Genomic DNA, 14,164 nt, shown 5'->3' with positions numbered 1-14,164 from the left:
GTCAATTCCACATGATTCAGTATCAGGAATTTATGTTAGACCAGTTAACTAAAAAACTGTCCTCGCCTGAACCATTAGACAAAAAGTCTGTTCAGGAAATGGTACATAACATACAGCAGGTCAGTAATCATTCCTTAAAATGCGGCTATGATGCACTGGAGGCTTCCTTTAGATCAGCTATCACTGGTACAGTGATCAGAAGGCATGCATGGTTAAAAGAGCAGTCCTTACCAGACCATGTAAAATCAAAGCTCCTAGATGCTCCCATGGATAAGCATAATTTGTTTGGCTCACCTGCACAGCAGGTGCTGAAGAAGGTGGAAGAGAAAGCAAAATCTGTCCAGACAGTCAAGGATTTCTTACAGGTCCAGCCTCCAAGGTTTAGTAGGAACTGGCCTTCCAAGAATTGGTCCTTTCCAGACACCACCAGAGCACAGAGAGGCAGGAATAGGCCCAAGAGGCAGGGGTCAATCCAGAGGTGCCTACAGGGACGCCAGTGGCAGCCTAACAACCAGCGAGTACTGCCACAGATCCAGCCACTACCACTTCCACAGGACAATCACAGTGACTTGGCTCTGAGACCGCCTACCAGGGAACAACTAGATGCACCCTTAGGCGGAAAGCTAGCCTTATTTTCAGTAAACTGGCATTACATCACAGGAGACAAATGGATTTTACAGACAATAGACAAAGGTTACAGGTTTCACTTCCATACTCTACCAAGGAAGAGAGGAATGCCAAACCTACCTCCAAATCAAAAGACAAAAGCTCTAGAACAAATAGACAACTTAATAAGGATGAGAGCTATAGAAAAGGTACCGTCTATGGAACAAGGGCAAGGATTTTACTCCAGACTTTTCCTGGTGCCAAGAAAAGAAAACCAATGGAGACCTATTCTAGACCTGTCCGCTCTGAACACATATCTCATTGTTCCAAAATTCAAAATGCTGACCCTACAGCAGCTTCTTCCCATGCTGGGCAAGGAGTCTTGGCTGGTAACTCTAGATCTCAAGGAGGCATACCTGCACGTCCCCATACGACCAAATTGCAGAAGATACCTCAGATTTCTTGCAGGATCAGAGCATTATCAATTCTCAGCATTGCCCTTTGGCTTATCTACTGCCCAGAGTATTCACGAAATGCCTGGCATCAGTAATTGCTCATTGCAGGCTTCAGGGAATTCAAATTTACCCTTACCTGGACGACTGCCTGTTACAAGCGGACAACAAAAACAAATTAGCAAAAGATTTGAAAAAGGTCATTCATCTGCTACAAGCCCTGGGATACACAGTCAATATAAAAAAAGTCAAGGCTGATACTATCCCAGAGGATAACTTTCTTGGGTGCAGAACTGGACACATCAAATCAAATGGCATCCCTCACAGCAGAAAAGCAGAAGCACCTTCCTCTCTATTTCATGGCATTAACAACGCAGAACCAGCTAACAGCAAGGAAAGTCCTGCAAGCCCTGGGTTACATGGCATCCTGCATAATATTAATTCCACATGCCAGACTACATATGAGGAAGTTGCAATGGTACCCAAGGAATTTATGGTCTCAGCACAAGCACAGCCTAGAAACCCAAATTCCAATGATTCCATGCCTGAAGCAAGAATTCCAATGGTGGGCTCAGGTCTGTCAATTGAACAAAGGACTGCCCTTCCACAGCCCTCAACCAAGCCAGACTATCACCACGGACGCCTCAGACCTCGGTTGGGGGGCACACATGCTGGACAAGTGCATACAAGACCAGCTGAACCTACACATAAATCAAAAGGAGATGCTGGCAGTAAAACTGGCAATTCAGACATTCAGACCGTTTCTTCAACAGGGTCATTTGCTGATAAGGACGGACAACACCACAGTTATGTGGTACATCAACAAACAGGGAGGCACTCATTCATACCCTACATTCATACCCTCTATGCCGGATGGCAATGGACCTCTGGAATGTGGCCCTGAGCTTCAACATTCAGCTCCAGGCAATATTTGTACCAGGAAAAGAAAATATACTAGCAGACATCCTAAGCAGAACTACCATGGATGCCCACGAATGGATGCTGCATCCAGACATCTTCAAATCCATTACAAGGAAATGGGGACTATCAGAAATAGACTTATTCGCATCCCCACACAACCACCAATTGAAAAAATTCTGCACAAGGAAATACCACCCTCTGGCTTGGAAGGTGGACTCCCTATCTTTCAGTTGGGAAAACCTGACAGCATATGCATTCCCACCTCTTCCTTTGATGCACAAGGTGCTATTGAAGATCAAAGAAGACCGCCCAAGGATCATCCTGATAGCTCCAGACTGGCCGAGGCAGCATTGGTACCCATTACTGAGGAGTATGTCTCGGGAACAAATATGGCCTCTGCCCCTAGTTCCCTTACTGCTAACACAGAACAACTTCAAAACCCTGCATCCAAACTTGAAAACGTTGCAGCTAGCTGCCTGGAACATTGCATAAGACAAAATAACCCAGATTTATCTCAAAGGGTTAAAGACATTATCTTGGAGGCTCGCAGACCCTCAACAAGGAAAACTTATTCAGCAAAATGGAAAAGATATCTCATTTGGAGTGCAGCTAAAGGAGATGCGTCACTGGTAAACATACCTAACATCCTGGAATACTTGGCAGAACTTTTCCACAATGGCCTGTCCTATTCTTCCATTAAGATTCATGCATCAGCTATTTCAGCAGAATACAACATGGACCCTCCAGTCTTCTCTCATCCTCTACTCAGGCAGTTTCTGAGAGGAATTAAAAATGTAAAGCCACCAAGGAAGCCACCATTGCCCGCATGGGACTTGAACTTTGTGCTGGAAAAGTTGACACTCCCTCCTATTGAACCAGCAGCAACAGCAGAATTACAGTACTTATCATGGAAAACTGCTTTCCTGCTTGCAATCACTTCAGCAAGAAGGGTTTCTGAATTGCAGGCATTAATGGCAGTACAGCCCTTCCTTATCTTCCATCAAGATAGTGTCCATGAGAACTAATCCTACTTTTATGCCAAAGGTGGTCTCCAGGGTATCTCTAAACCAAGCTATCCACCTACCTACATTCTTCCCCAACCCACAGAACAGGGAGAAAGATTATTACATACCTTGGATGTACATAGGCAATTGTGCTACTACCTGGACAGAACCAAGAGCAATAGAAAAACTGACCAGCTACTGGTAGCATATGCAACAGGAATGGAAGGAAAAGCAATTTCAAAACAGACAATCTCAAAGTGGATAGGAAATTGCATTAGATTTTGTTACTCTTACCATGGAAAGACAACTCCAGAAAACATCAGACCTCACTCCACAAGGGCTACAGCCACTACTACTGCTTTTTTACGAGGAGTGGCTACCAAAGACATTTTAGAGGCTGCTACTTGGAGCTCCGTGCATACATTTGCCAAGCATTATAATCTACCCTTATACTCCAGATCCCGATCAGGTTTTGCCACTGCTGTTTTGCAAGGGATCTTAACTACACCATAATCTAATTATTACCTCCTCTCACAGTTTGGCTATGGTATTCTACCCATTTGTTAGGACTGCAGATGCATCCTTGAAGGACATAGTACAGTTTTGTACCTACCATAAATGTAGATGTCCGAGAGGTATGCATCTGCAGTCAGGATTACCCACCCTCCTTCCCCTCTGTGGTACTCCTAGGGTATTTGCCCATCTTGTAGCTAGCTGGGGGAATCTGTTATGGTGTATTTGTTTGTATATATGTATATACATGTTTATTTCTATTTGCTCTCTATTGTTTGGAAACATTTGCATTTATCCAAATTTAGCCTTCCTAGAGGGCACCTGGCATCTGGGGCAAGAAACACTGAGGAAAATGGCGTCAGCTGATGCCTTTATACCCGCTGAACTGCAGCTCTGACGTCGGGTGAAGTGCGACATCAGCCGAGGCCAGACCCAGACTTTGGAATCCGGCCGACCGAAGGGCTGCCTGAGGCCAGGACAACCCATTTGTTAGGACTGCAGATGCATACCTCTCGGACATCTACATTTATGGTAGGTACAAAACTGTACTTTTCAGTGATTGTATGTGATGAAGATACTAAAGTAAACAAGTCCTTTTTTCTCTTTCAGTTGTAAGAAATGTGGGCATTACAGTGAAAAAAGAAAAAGGCTGGACAAAGGTATATATGCTGTAATCTTGGGCTGTTGGGGGTGGGGGTTGGGGGTGTAAAAGTGTACAGACTATAATGTATGTAGTTGAGATGTTTTCTCTTACATTTGCATAGGTGAATGTCTGGATTAATGCCCATGGCTTAATCCAGTAAGTTTTATTTTGTGTAAAGCATGCGGGCTTTAAAAAAATGAGAACACTGTGAATGTAATGAAAGTTTTACCTGTAACAAATACATTTTCACTGCGAGTTGAGAAGTCTGCAGTTGAAGACAGCAGTACATTGTTTTTAGCTTTCCATGGAGACAAGCTGACTGTAGGTGCAAGCAGTAAATTTCATGGGTTCTGGGCTTGGTTTGCTGAAGAGTCATAAAATTGAAAGATACAAGGGTAACCAGTTTAGTAAAAAAATAAAAGCTAAGTTATTGTAAGTGATTGAGATAGCAGCTTTCCTAGTACTTAAAGGGTTCAGTGCATTTACTAGAAGAATGTATAATTTAGTTTTGCTTAAAGATAGCCAGTGCATGTTTTCTTGAGGCTAAAAGTTTTCTTAAAGCATTTCACATCTAGGAGGGGAAGAAAGCTAAGTCAAGACTAGACAGTAATTGGTGTAAGTTGAAGCACTGGCTGTAGCATGTTCCTTAGCATGGATAACTTTGATAGGTTAGGTAATGCTTGTGGGTGCAGCTGCCAATTTGGGACAATTGTTCCTTTCAGGAGGGTTAAACTTCATTATCAGAATATGTACATAGTTTTGTGTATTTATTTTATGTTAAGTTATGGGTGGGTGTACTTTGTTTTCATAAAAATCCCAAAAAAAGTCTGGTAAAATGTGGCATAGGTTCAAATGTAGATGACAAAAAAAAAACATAAAAGATTACATTGCCAAATATTAGTGGGTGCATGTAACACAAAAGCTAAAAATAGACATTTAAATAAAATTTCATATATAATAGGTGGGAGTAATAGCTGATCATAATGGCTACACTATCCATAGTATTTTAGAATGTGAATGGCCTCATAGGTATAGACAAAATGTAACAGAAATGTAAGAGAGCATGTAGCCATGCTATAGGAGACCCATTTGGAAAGAAGTGAGCAGGTGAACATGATAAAGGATTTCTGAATGGTTATTCAGCAGAATATCAGGGACAAAGAAACAGAGTATTTATGCTAATTGCTAGAGAAGCTTTAGTGGTCAAAGAAGAGGACATAAAGATAATGGTGGATTTTTGGTAGTAAGGGGCTACTGGTAAAGGAAGAAGATTGTTGACATATATTTATATCTCACCTAAAACTGATGTTATGGAGCTTAAGAAAATTTGGGGAGAAATCAGTTTTCAGCAGGGAATATTAATTGGTGAGGACTAGAACTTGGGTTGTAACTGTGAGGATGTATCTTGAAGACCTAGACAGGAAAATATAACAAACGAGTAGATTTCTGAAGACATAAATGTATTTGTTATGGAGACATAAATTCAGTAGTAGGAACCTTGAGAGGATTTACGTGTTCTCCAAGTCGCAATAACTGGACTAGACCAGGTAAAATTGGTTCATAGGAACGTGCATTTAAGGGAAAGCTTTGACACAGATCCAGTAACTGTTTCAGATCATGCACCGGTTATAACTAAGATAAAATGCAGGTTAACAAACTAAGAATGAGACACTGGCACTTTCCCACCTACCTATTAAAAGGAGAGAGATTTAAAGAAGAGGTGGAAATTATTCAAGAGTTACTTGGAAAGATAGAAATTTCTTTAGAAGTTATGGCAAGTGAGTGGAATAAAATGAAAGTAGAGTTTAAAAATAATGTAGAAATAAAAGAAAAATAAATATGGCTAAGTAGTAGCAGGAATTATTTGGAGGGGCTGACAAAGGTTAAAGTATTGAAGAATAATGGAAATCTCACAAGAGGAGGAGCAACTGCAGAGTGCTAAAGAGAAAGTAAGGGAATATATGAATAATATGCATGAGTTCAGAAATATTGCAGTTAAGCAACAGCTTTTTGATAACTCCAGACCACAAAAACTTTTGTCACGATGTCTTAAGCAACAGAAAGTAGAAAAGGTTAATGCCAAGCTTAGGTGATTTATAGCAAGAAAAATAACCAGAGAGGTATTTGAAATATTTCAGAGGGTTTTTGAACATTTGTATAAGCAATGAAATATGAAATCAGGAAAGAGCACAAATGGAAATATTCATGGAAGACTGAGTATGCCAAGGTTGGTCTATGAGGCTCAACAATTAACAGTAAAGATAGGAGGAGATTTTATTCTATGGTAGTTTGAAAGCTGGGAAGGAAGAAAATGATAATCTGAAAGGTTTTGTTTTAACAGTATTTTAAAAGGAGGGGAAGTACCAACATCCTGGAAGAAAGCTGTGGTGGCTAAAATACCTAAAGTCGGCAAACATCCACCAGACCTTGCCTATTACAGGCCAATTTCAGTTTTAAGCCATGATTATAAAGTGGTTATCTATACGAGCCAAAAGAATGGCAGCGTTATTGCCAACATTGATAGATATGGGATCAGTGGGGTTTTGTGGAGGGGTGGGAAACTCTTAACATTAATAGAACAAAGTTGGTTCAGTGGGAAGCAAAATGTAAAAAAATACTACTGTTATTGGTGGGTCTTGATGCAGATAAAGCATTTGACAGAGTACGTTAGGATTTTGAGTAGGACAAAGGAAGCATTTCCATTCCCTGATACAATAAGGTTAATTAGGAGGATATATGAGAGATCAGAGGCCTCAATTAAAGTGGTAAAGTTCTACTCTGACAAGTTGTGTCTGAACAGAGGAACCAGGCAGAGGTGTACTCTTTCCCCTTTATTTGCTTCGTATTTAGAGCCATTGGAAAAGAAAATAAGGGACTCAAATGTAAGGATGTGATTGGTTTGGTAATAAAGAAAACTTGGATTTATTTGCAGATGATACTATTTTGAACCAAGCAAAATCAGAAAAGGACATCTCTGTGTTGTGGAATATTTTGAGATGGTTTTAAGTCTTTTCAGCATATAAAAATAAAGATCAAGGCTATATCTGTAAATTATGTATTCACACATGAATAGGTACAGCAGTACCCATATTTATGGAGACACGATAAAATAAAAAGTATTTGAGTATGGATTAAAAAAGATTTGGTTAATGCAGCTTCGGATATGTAGGAAGGTTCTGTACAAAAGATATGTAAAAACTGAGGTACTGGAAGCTCTTGTTTATTGATATGGATAGCAAGATACAAGGAGTGAAAATGTTTAGTCCCTTTAGTTTTATATACAGGTCAGACATATTTGATCAACCAAAAGAGAAGTTTTGGGCAATAATTAATATTGAGTTTAAAGAATTTTATCTGGGAAAGAAAGAGGGCAAGGGTCAAATGGTTAAGTAGATCCTTTCAATAGAACAACGTGGTTTAGGATGGTCTGATTTGAAGGTATATTTTAGAGCCACACAGTTAAGGCTCATACACATAAGCAGAATGCTATAATTACAAGTGAAAAGGGATGATGATGAAGTTGGGGGGAATTCAAGAAATTGGGAGAGTAGGATTTCAGAAGCAGATCCTTAAGGAAAATTACAGCCATACAGATTATTATATTCATAAAATAGTAAAAAGTATTCTAAGAACTAAGCCAACACAAGAATAGAGAAAGGAGATTTTGTCGATGGGGATGACTGCATTTAGGAGTACAGAGAATAGGCAACAGGGGGTTGCAATTTACTGGAGAAAACTGTTAAAAAAAACATGGTATTGGCAACAAATAACAGAGGGAAAGGTGATTGAATGGGAAGAGGCCAAGATGACATTTGGACTGCAGACAAGAGAATGCTTTCTGTATCAGGGATTGATATCAGAGTATAGGCAGAGAAACGGGTAGGGTAATCCTAAGTGAAAGACCTGCTCTTGCAGAATTTTTAGTAGAATCTGGAGCAGAAGCTATTGTTAAAAGGGATAACTAGTAAGGCATGTAAAATATTGCACAACTATAAAAATCAGTCTGAGGAGGTTTGAAAAGATTAGGAAAAGAGATTGGATAAGCAGTTCACAAGGAAACGATGTGATGTATGTATGTTTATTGAAAATTGGCTTTGTTCCAAGTTGGACTTTCCAGTTAACAAATGTGTCAAATAAATAAATAAAATATTCATGTGTTGACGATATGGGTCGATCAAATGAACGTTAGACTATATGTATTTCAACATTTTGATAGTAAACCTTATATGTATGTATATATCTGTGTTTGTGTGTGTATATATATATATATATATATATATATATATATATATATATATATATATATATGTATATATGTATATAATGTGTTTAGTATATACAGTGGATATAAAAAGTTTACACATCCCTGTTAAAATGCCAGTTTTTTGTGATATAAAAAAATGAGACCACAGTGAAACATTTCAAAACTTTTCCCACCTTTAATGTGACCTATAACCTGTACAATTCAATTGAAAAACAAATCTGTTAGGGGAAAAAATATAAAAAATAAAAACAACTTACAGTATGCTGGTTGTGTGTGCACACCCTTAAACTAATACTTTGTTGAAGCACTTTTTGATTTAATTGCAGCATTCAGTCTTCTTGGGAAGGAGTCGATCAGCATGGCACTTTTTGACTTGGCAGTATTTGCCCCACTCTTCCTTGCAAAAGTGTTCCAAATCTGTCAGATTGCGAGGGCATCTCTTGTGCACAGCCCTCTTCAGGTCATCTCACAGATTTTCTATTGGATTTAGGTTTGTGCTCTGGCTGGGCTATTCCAAAACTTTAATTTTCTTCTGGTGAAGCCATTCTTTTGATTTGGATGTATGCTTGGGGTCATTGTCGTGTTGGAAGGTGAAATTCCTCCATCTTCAGCTTTCTAGTAGATGCCTGAAGGTTTTGGGCCAAAAGTGACTGTATTGGGAAATGTTCATAATTTCCTCCACCTTGACTAAAGCCTACTAAGTTCCATCTGAAGAAAAGCAACCCCAAAACATGATAGTGCCACCACCATGCTTCACTGTGGAGATGGTGTTCTTTTGGTGATGTGAAGTGTTTTTGCGCCAAACGTACCTTTTGGAATTGTGGCCAAAAAGTTCAACCTTGGTCTCATCAGACCATAGCACATTTTCCCACATATGTTTGGGAGACTTGATGTATTGTTTTGCAGTTTTTAGCTGGGCCTGGATGTTTTTCAGTGTAAGAAAAGGCTTCCGTCTTGCAACCCTACCACATAGTCCAGACATATGGTGAATACAGGAGATTGTTGTCACATGTAGTACACAACCAATACTTGCCAGAAATTCCTGCAGCTCCTTCACTGTTGCCGTAGGTCTCTTGGCAGCCTCCCTGACCAGTTTTTGTCTTGTCTTTTCATCAATTTTGGAGGGACGTCCAGTTCTTTGCAACATCACTGTTGTCCCATATTTTCTCCACTTTTTGATGACCGTCTTCACTGTGCTCCTTGATATATCCAATGCTGTAGAAATATTTTTGTACCCTTCTCCTGACTGATACCTTTCAACAATGAGATCCCTTTGATGCTTTGTAAGCTCTCTGCGAACCATGGCTTTTGCTATAGCAGGTAACTGAGTAAATGTCAGGAAAATCCTACTACGACAGCTGAAATTTATTTGGGGTTAATCAGAGTCTCTTTAATTGATGTCAGGTGTTTACCCAATAAGACTGACTGCTGTAATTAAATCAAAAGGTGCTTCAACAAAGTATTACTTTAAAGGTGTGCACACAACAAAGTATTAGTTTAAGGGTATGCACACTTATGCAGCCAGCATATTGTACATTTTTTATTTTTTATATTTTTCCCCTAACAGATTTGTTTTTCAATTGAATTGTACAGGATATAGGTCACATTAAAGGTGGAAAAAGTTTTGAAATTATTTATTGTGGTATCATTTTTTATATCACAAAAACATGGCATTTTAACAGGGGTGTGTAAACTTTTTATATCCACTGTAGGTATCCTTATTGTAGATTATTTGGATGCTTGAGAGTTAAGAATAATATATTTGTGATCTAGAATATACAAGCAAATTTCCTATTTAGAAGGTTCTATAGGAATGAAAAGTGCACTAATTGGTTCTCTGAAAGAGCAGCTGATGTGTGGGATAGACTACCAAATTGCATTAAAGCAAGCACTAGTTTAGATATTTTTAAGAGCAGCCTGGACACTTATTATGAGAACAACTATTGTGGTATATTGGCAGGATAGAAAGGCATTAATGCCCATGCTTGAAATATTTGTATGTATGTAACAACATTTTGACCAGGTTAAGAAAAATGAGGAGTAATACACACTTAAGAATTATTCTTTGTTAGATTCCCCCAAGTTGTATTTTATGTAATAAATATAGGGAAATATTCCTGAACATTCCGGTTATGGGGGATTTCAGTTATTCCACCATTAACTGTAAAACCTACGCTAGCGCCAAGTTCTTTGACTTTAACTCAAATTGTTCATACCCAGACAAGAGGAATAAACGTTCTAGATCTGGTCCTCACTAACATGTCAAACAGATACACTGCCTTAACTTTCAGACACTCGTTAGGTAAATCTGACCACAAATCACTTGCCCTAAAGCTGAAACTAACACCAGAACTCTCAAAGGGTGAAATCAGACTAAAAAACTTCAAGGCAAACTGTACCCTCCTAGGTGAAGGTATAAATGCATTCCAAGCCCAGCCCCAGCTGGAAGTGGTAACTACACCGAAGCTTACACTAAAGCCCTGTACAGTCACTTGCATAGGTATATAGACTCAGCTGTGCCAGAAAGCATGAAAGCCAGAGCCCCAAGTAAAAACACGCTGTCATGGTGGACAGCCAGCATCAACAAACATTACAGTAAACAGATCGACAGTAGAACACTGACCCGGTTTTAATTTTTCGTGCAGACTTTACAGTAAACACAAAAGGTTGCTATCCAAGAAAACAAGGGTGAGGCCCCAACAATGTAAAGCATCCTCCTCAGCCTCAACAGGCAAGACAACATATCAAATCCATCAAGGGCTCCAAGTAAAATCTAGCAAGCACACCCAAGAATAACCATAAAGCCTTTTACAGCTACGTACGTAGCCTAAAAGGTAGGACCCAAGCATGTTCAGAGATGGTGACTAATGGTGTCACACACACACACTGACCCCACAGAGATAACAGACCTGCTAGTGGATAGGTTTGGCAAAAATTTCACTCTTATGCCCCTCCAAACTTACCACAAACCTTCCCCCAACCCTACATATCTGAAGAGCAGGTCATTAAAGAACACTGCCTCTATAGGAACAGATGGCATCCCATGCATCTTCTAAAAAGGCTAAAACATGAACTAGCATCAGCATTAAACACCCTTTTCATTCATAGCTTAACCACAGACTTTGTTCCTGTGGAATGGAGAACAGCAACAGTTATTCCCCTCCATAAAGGTGGCCTAGCAACTGACCCAGGGAATTACAGCTCAATAATTCTGACCAGCCTCATCAGTAAGACGATGGAACATACCATTGTGGACCTCATAACTAAAGACATAGGTGAACTCCAAACCTGGGATACAACCCAGTTCGTGTTCATCAAGGGCAGATCCACTTGTTAAATCTAGTGGATTTCTTTGAAAATGTGACATGTGGGCATATCTATGCACATGGAATACCTCTACTTGGCAAAGGTTTTTGACACAATCCCACACTCTGGCATTACCAATAAACTTAATAAACTGAATGTAAATCCCTTTGTAAGATGGGTTGCCAGTTGGCTCACAAATTCGACACATACTATCAGAGTGGGTGACTCCACATCAACCAGCAGACCTGTCACCAGAGGAGTACCACAGTGGACAGTGCTGGGCCTCCTACTGTTTGGTATATATTTCTCAGAAGTTTAGGCGAAATCTTAGGGGTTGTGGCTGACCTAGTTTGCGGACAACTGCAAACTAGGTGCAATTATCGAATCCCCAAATGTTGGTGTATTCCAGGAGGGTCTTAAGCAGACCAGTGACTGGTATATTAGTCACGGTCTCAAGCTGAATGCAGAGAAATGCATCATTATTCCCTTTGGCAAAAACAATGTTCCTTCACACTGTTGAATCATCAATACCCTAAGTACCCATGAAGTAGTAAGGAATCTTGATAAGTAGACTGTGACCTTAACTTCAACCACCATGTTTCTACTGTACTAAGTAAGGCGTTCTGCATAGCACACTTGATTAGTAAAGGCATTGCCTTGAGAGCAAAGGAGGTTATTGCCCCTCTGTACTTGGCACTAATCCAACATAATAATTGAGTACAGCTCCCCATTTGGCATGCATTGTACAAAGCACTTGCACCAATTGGAGAGACCTCAGAGGTTTCTAACAAAGATCATCAAGGGCCTCCAGCACGTGCTGTTCCTTGTCCCTATACTCTATATTGTATAGACTTCTTAGGGGAGACTTATGCCTGGCTTATAGAGTTGTTTCTGACCCAAACCTAATGAACTTGCTGGATATCTGTTAATCAAACGGGTCTCAAACTACCTATTCCAGGGACCTAAATATGGCCTGTGGCTTAAGTAGGACATACTGGAAGTCAGGTTTGACTCCTAGCAGTTGCCATGCCTTTGGAATAGGCTGCCAATTCATGTGAAGCAGAGCACTTCTATGACACTGTTAGAGGAGCCTGGACGAGTGGATTGGGCACCGTAAATTCTTACTGGGCATGGCACCCGCAACCCTCTTGGACATGGGCAGACATTACTAAATGCAGTCCTGTGTACTGACTAGCATATCTATGGCATTACATTGGGATGAATCGGCTAGGCTTGAAATGACCTCCACTGATAAATATCCATAAAATGCATAAATGTTAATAAAGATCAAGTAGCATGCATACAGGAAACTCAGACGTAACTTCTCTCAGTTTGAAATGTTAGTCCAAACTAACCATTAAAACAAAAAAGTCCAATGCCAAAATAATAAAGGTAGAATTGTATGGCATTTTTCATTAGTAATTATATAATATAATATATTTCAGACTCCTGTCAAGTAATATTGGTCCCCTGGAATGGGAGGTAAAGCAGCTAGAAAACATTTGCATGCATACTAAATAACATGAAGGGTTGTATAATTCCTGTGTGGGAAACTTCAATTGCATTTTTAATAAATCTGAATCAAATACAGATAAAGAGCCCAGAGTATCAGATTTGACAAAGGTACTAAAAAGACTGACAGAATTATAAGAATTAAAAGATACTTTTAGTAGAAATGAAGCAGTTTCTTTGGCTTCTCATTATTCATTTGCTTTTGACACAAGACTAGACAAGGCACTCATTTCAAAGGTAAAAGACTTGTGTGTGGAGCATTTCTCCCCAGGCCTCTGTGGAAAATAGGTTCTGTCCTAGTCAGACTTTCCTGGTCAACAACTTGTAAATACATACATGCATACATTTTAAAATAACTGATTGATCTATTTCTGACCACAGTGCATTAATCTTCAAAATAAACTTTAAAGATTGACAGTTATGTATTTGATTCCAGCATATTTAATTTTAATGTGTTTTTAACTATAATAATGTAGAGTAAATCATATGTAGTATATTAGTCTTACTAATGAATGAATTTTTGTTCTTTGTGAGATAGTTATATCCCCTGTATTGGCATCATAGTTTGAGAGCACCGTAAAATAATTCTATGATATACCTTGCTTTTTCATTTTACTTTACTATTTTTTTAGCTATTTGTTTTATTATCTTTCACATTTTACAGAAGATGCATGCAATTTCTTTAACAAAATGTTAAACTGTATGAACAAATTACATGTCTTAATACTTTAAATTGATTAATTATAAGAGTAGCTCATCTTTTAATTATTCGTGTACATAGTAATCTCTAATTCCCTTAGTTTCTTTTCCATTTGTTAGAATCTTTCTGCTGTATACTTTGGTTTTCTATACATTGTAACACATAATGTACTGACCAATAGCCATAGCAAGCCCCTTGACCCTACATATATTTCCTAAATCACTGAAAAAATAAAGTATGCCC

At 39.1% G+C, this 14,164-nt stretch overlaps 1 protein-coding gene across 3 annotated transcripts in view; it reads left to right on the top strand.

Moving 5' to 3' along the window:
* DAAM1 (dishevelled associated activator of morphogenesis 1) overlaps positions 1-14,164 on the top strand; it is a 3,124,549-nt gene that overhangs the window by 186,419 nt on the left and 2,923,966 nt on the right. The window contains exon 2 of one of the 3 annotated variants that reach the window (XM_044074458.1): positions 4,106-4,155. The exons of the other annotated variants lie outside the window; for them this stretch is intronic. The gene's annotated coding sequence lies outside the window, so the exon portion shown is untranslated. The remainder of the gene's footprint in view (positions 1-4,105; positions 4,156-14,164) is intronic. 3 annotated transcript variants of the gene reach the window in all.

The sequence above is a fragment of the Protopterus annectens genome, chromosome 6.part0 (genome assembly GCF_019279795.1).
Source record: "Protopterus annectens isolate FY-2018-M chromosome 6.part0, PAN1.0, whole genome shotgun sequence".
NCBI classification, from domain to species: domain Eukaryota; kingdom Metazoa; phylum Chordata; order Ceratodontiformes; family Protopteridae; genus Protopterus; species Protopterus annectens.
The sequence above is the reverse complement of the archived record's forward strand: the minus strand, read 5'-3'. Positions and strand labels throughout refer to the sequence as shown.